Genomic DNA, 6,153 nt, shown 5'->3' on the forward strand with positions numbered 1-6,153 from the left:
CGTTTCGATACTTTATTTGTGAAATTGATTGTGTAAGAAAAAATATTTTTTTATCTTTTATTAATTCACAAAAATTGAGAAATACTAAAAAGTAAATAGATGTTATTATTTTTTATTATTAATTAATTAGCTAGTAATCAGGGACGGACCTAGAGGGGGCGAGTAGTGGCCTGGACACCCCAAAATTTTAAGAAACTATACTTATCTATAACAATTTATATTAGGAATACAGAGGGTTTGGTGTCGATTATTTTTTTCCTATTTTACCCCTATGTTTATAATCTAAAACAACATACTCAATCATGTACTCACGTTCTGTAAATTTTGCATTAACCCATGACAGAATGATGTAACTGCTCATTAAGATATTCTTATTGGATGTAAATTATTGTTACAAATATTTTTATTAAGATATGTTTTGAAGGAATAAAAGTAGAATAGTTCAATAAGGATTAATTTTTTAAAAAAATAAATTTACATTAATAATTTTTCTTTTTAAATTATTAACGTACTTTTCTAATATACTCTAAGTACCTACACAATATATAATATCAATTAGCGTTCAAATTTAAGTTCCAATATTGTTATTAACGAGAGAGGTTTATTAATTTTTAAAAAAATTTACACACAATAAGTTTTGTATCAATATATCATGATTCATTTTAAAAATAATATTTATTCATCTAAGTTATAGAGTGTCTTGAAAAATCATATTTAAATAATTTTTTTATTTTTTAACTATTTTATATTTTTAGATTGAAAACTTTGTATTTTTTTATTCAAGCTTTATTTTTATATTTTATTTTAATTGTCTTATTTAAAACTATTAATATGAATTTTATTTTGTAAGATAAATAAAAAGATGAGATTTTTTTAATAAATTAAATTATTGAAAAACTTACTTATTATAAGAGAAGTTAAGTATATTTCTTGATTATAAGAATACATATAATTCACTTTTGAATGTAATCAAAATAAATATAAATTTATTCAATGTTTTAAAATTTACATTAATATTAAAGAAAAGATAAGATTAGTTTATCTACATCAAAATAAAATAGCAAAAATTGAAGATAGAATTTTAAAGATAAGATAGATGAATAATAATATAATTTCTAAAAAAGATAACAAGATTGAAATAGGCGTAAGACACATTTCAATCGATTGGGTAGCATTACCAATCGATTGAAGTTGGCAAAAAATTTAACTTTATCACCTTCCAATCGATTGGATTACATTACCAATCGATTGAATTTGGCTAACACTTCAATGTCACCACTTTCCAATCGATTGTATTTGGAAAATCTATGTTGTTTTCGTGAATTCAATCGATTGAGTAACAAAAACAATCGATTATTTTTGGGCATTCATTCGATTGGAAAGTATAAACAATCGATTGCTTTAAGTGAAAACCATTCTACCTTACAACTTTCAATCGATTGTTTTGTGATACACTGTAATTCAATCGATTGTTTTGATAAACCAATCGATTGAATTTCAAGGAAACACGATTTAGAAGCCATGGACGAACGCCATGGCCAAAAACTTTATTAGGATCAATGGAGGATATAATTGGTTGTTGTTTTTGTATTTAATTGTTAATAAATATAATAGATAATTGATAAAATAATAATTTATAAAATAAAAAATAATTTTTATAATTAAATAAAATATATATAATTAATTTGTAATTAAAATTAGTTCAAGAACTATGTAGTAATTGTTAAAAACACTCTAAAAATATGTTTTTCAATGGGACCATTAAGTGGTCCAAAGGTTATGGAACCACCGAATTCTGAGCCAAGACTCTAAGATAGCGTTTGTTTTCGGGGGTAGGACACGGAGACATGGACAACACTTGTTTAAAAAGTGTTTGGAAGCAGAGACATGGATAGTGGACATATTGTCTCCGAGGCAGTTTTTTTTTATATTTTTGTATCCACTCTTTTACGAAGGACAATGATGGACATGAGATTTGGAAGAGTGGACTCGAAAAATTTTATAAATTTTGTTTTCCGTTTTTTCCACTATTATCCCTTCTTATTTTTTTGTTCAGAGATACTTTTTTATTCCTGTTCTTTCTCTATCTCTTTCTTTTCCATGTACTCTCTTCTTTCTGTAGAATTTTTTATTGGGGATAGATAATTCTTTTCTTTTTATCGTTTTACTTCAATACCATTTTAATCTTATATTATATTATTTGATTTGTAATAAAAATAATAACAAAAATAATTAATCTTAAAACTTTTGAAAGATAAATATTATTAAAAGTAAAATTGATCTTTTAAAATGTTAAAAAATAATTTATAAATTGTAATTGATTTTATATAATTTAAAGAAAAAATCAGTTTTTGTTAAAGAAAAATAAGTTTTTGATAAAAAAATTAGTTTTTTTAAATAAAAATAGATTTTTATATGCAAAAACTAATTGTTTTTTCATGTAAAAATGGATTTTTTTAAATTAATTTTTTTATTTAAAATTAATTTGGCTTATTAACTTAAACAAAATTTTTATTAATCAAACTCAAAATTATTTTTTTTGTTAATCTTAACCATATGAATTCCTACATATTAATAATAAATTTTAAAATAAAATAATTATATTTATAAATTTTATTTTAATATAAATACTAATATATTTTTTTATTAAAATTTTTTGCCTCTTCAAATATTTTTTTCAAGTTCCGTCTGTACTCCTACGTACTCTCATTTTTTATTAAATTAATTTGTATTGATGTAGAAAATTTGGAATCATAGGGCTATTTTAGTCATTTCATATAATATTTTAGTCTTGTCCATGTGTATCCAAACATAATACTAGACATTATTACATTAGTGTCTTATCCATTGTATCCAAACACAATATACAAAAGATAATTTTTAGTGTCTCCATTCTATTGTCTCCGTTTCAGTGTCATGTTCTATCCTGTCTCTAAAAACAAACGCAGCCTAAATGTTTGAAAATTAAATAATAATTTATTTGTGATTTATTATATTTATTTATAATTTTATTTTTAGAAAATTATTTATAAAAAATAATTAAATTAAAGTTATATATGAGACTTTGAATTTCATATTAATTAGAATTTATGTAACTTTTATGATAAGTAGATTTTTTTTTTTAAAATTTAAAATTTTAGTAATTAAAAAATAATGAGAATTTGTTAGTTTAATTTGAATAATTGGGATTTGGGGTTTAATGCTTTAATTTTAGGAACTAAAATTTTTTTATTAGATTATCTATAATTTTTAAATTAGATTAGCTGCTCGAAACTAATTGATGAATTTATAAATAAATAGTATTTTCAAAAATAATTATGTTGAATTATATTTGATTTTCAATTACTATTCTACTCTCTAATTTTATTAAAATTTTTATACTATCCAGACCCTAAAATTCCTAATTTTACCATATTCTAATTCTAATCCTAATTCCCAAATCAAAATCCTAACTCTAAGACACGCTCGCCCACACCTCACTCTACTCACTCTCAGTGCCGCACACAACACTCACACACCCCTTACTCATAAACACACACGCAGAGAGAAGAAGAAAGGAAAAAGAGGTGTAGGTTAACGTCGGCCAAGGCTCCGCTGCCACGCTTTGTCCCTACTTCTATAGTTGCCATCGTCGAGAGGAGAAGAATCAGAGGAGAGAGACATCGAAAATTGTCGCACACGAGAGAAAGAAAACGCGATGGAGGAGAGATGAAGGAGTGCTCCGTACTGTTAGGGCTTGTTGCCATTACCGTCGCATCTTGTCGCCATGAAGTCGTCATCATCACTGCTTTGAAGGGAGCCGCCACTGTCGATGTGATGAGGAGAAGGGGAAAGCAAATGGAAAAGAGTGTAAGACCCCGATTTTTAAAAATTAAATAAGAAATTTATTTATAATTTATTATATTTAATTAAGATTATATTTTTAAAAGATTTTATATATAAATTAAGGAATTTATTAGTTATGATTTAAAATTTTAGTAATTGAATGATAATAAGGATTTTATATGCTTTAATTTGAATAATTAAATTTTTAGCTCTATTTTATAATTTAAAGAAAATTAATTTGATTATCTCTAAATATTGAATTAGAGTATTGAGTTTAAAAGAATTTGTAAATTGATGATTAAATGATAATTTTATAGATAATATTATTAGATTCAAAATTTGTTTTCAATTACTCTATTACCCCTTAATTTTATTAAAATTACTAAACTACTCAAAATCCCCAATTTCATACACAAACCCTAATTCCGAAATTAAACCCTAATTGGCACTAACCCTAACCTAACACTCACCCTCACTCCCTTATCATATCAACACTGCCTCACCACCTTACCCATTGCCATTTCACCCCTTTTTCCCTCTCAGCTGCAATGCATATACCCAAATAAATGAAAAAAAGAGTGAGATCTAAGAGCCATTAGAGGAGAAGACGATCGAGCCAAGGAAGGAGAGGGAGCGGCCGTCACACTGCCACCGTCGCGCACCACCACCGCGCTGTCAAGGCTGTCGCGTCACCGATGAAGGGAAGAGGGAGAGAGGCGCAAAGTTCACGAGAAAGAGAGAGAGGCTGAACGCGGGGAGCATTCCTCGTCGCCACGCCGTTTCACCGTCGCCCTCACCGCCAGCTCACCGCCAATCCGCCCACGAACAGACGTCGCTGGAGGAGCTTCGCGCCAGTTGTAAGAACTGGAATTTTCACGTATAACTGTTTTAACAAAATAATAATTTTTAACTGCCCGGAGTCGGTTCGAAAATATAGAAATGTTCTTTTTAAAATATAAAGGTGAAATTTGATTTCAATGAATTTTTTGAATTGGAAAATGTATTATTTCAAAATTTTTTTTATAAAAATACGTACCGGTGCTTAAGCCGGTACTAGTTTGTCCAGAATCGCGTATTTTGGAAAATAAGATGTTGAAAATTGAATTTATTATTTTGAAAAACAATAATTTTGAATCGAAAATCGGGCGCTAATCTTAAAGGTTTTGACCCACAAATGGACATAAAACGCTAACGGCTTGGACTGGACCCAAACCGGGTCCAAGGCTCAACATATATATGTATGTTTAATGAGCTTTCAGCTCATTTTTGCCCTAAAACAAAGAAAGGGGCACTGATTGAGAAGAGAGGAGAAGTGAGGGTTTGGTCACTATTCACAACCATCTTCCAGCGACCATAAATTAAGTTACAGTGCTTCAATTGACGAGCCGTTTGCGGCCACGCAAAGCTCTTGTCGAGCTCTTCGTTTCTAGCTAAGTTTTGTTGAAAAGAAATTGAAACTCAAGCTCCATTTTCCAGCCCTAATAATTCTGGATTTTTGGATTTGGTTTTCGAGTAAGTTTTGTGATTTTGGTTGTTTAGGGGTGATCTAGCATTGGAATATTGTTGGGTTTTACCCCTAACCTCGTGGGTAAGGTAAGGTTTCACTAAACCCTTGTGATTTAGTTGTTTTGTGAACCTTAGGATTGATGTTGGTATGTTTTAATATGTTAGATTGAATTTTGGTGTTTGTTGGAGTTGGTTTGAGGCTTTGGATCGAACTTGGTGGTTTCGTTTTGGTGTTTGGTGCATTTTGGAAATCGGCCAATGTATGGTTTCGGTTTTCTTTGTATCATATGTAATGTTTCGTGAACCTTAGGCTAGTTGACCTTAAGATAGGTGATAAAGCCATATTTCATGGTTTATCTTGTGCTTAATTGAGTGGTTTTTATCAACTCTTTACCCACTTATTCATACTATTTGCATGGTTTTACATTTGCCTTCCTAATTATGTGCTTTGATTGAAAACATGATCCTTTGATCTTATATTTACTTATTATTAATCCTCTCTTATTACCATTAGATGCCTTGATATGTGTGTTAAGTGTTTTCAGATATTATAAGGCAGGAATGGCTTAGAGGATGGAAAGGAAGCATGCAAAAGTGGAAGGAATATAATAAGTTGGAGAAATTGCTAAGCTGTCTAGCCTGACCTCTTCACACTCAAATGGCTATAACTTTAGCCACAGAAGTCCAAACGACGCGGTTTCAGTTGCGTTGGAAAGAAAATGTCCGGGACTTCGATTTGATATATAATTTGCCATAGCTGCCCTGACGCTAGGCAACGCGAACACGTGAGTCACGCGGACACGTGACCTGGCAAGAACGCAA

This window comes from Arachis hypogaea, chromosome 5 (genome assembly GCF_003086295.3).
Source record: "Arachis hypogaea cultivar Tifrunner chromosome 5, arahy.Tifrunner.gnm2.J5K5, whole genome shotgun sequence".
Lineage (NCBI taxonomy): Eukaryota > Viridiplantae > Streptophyta > Magnoliopsida > Fabales > Fabaceae > Arachis > Arachis hypogaea.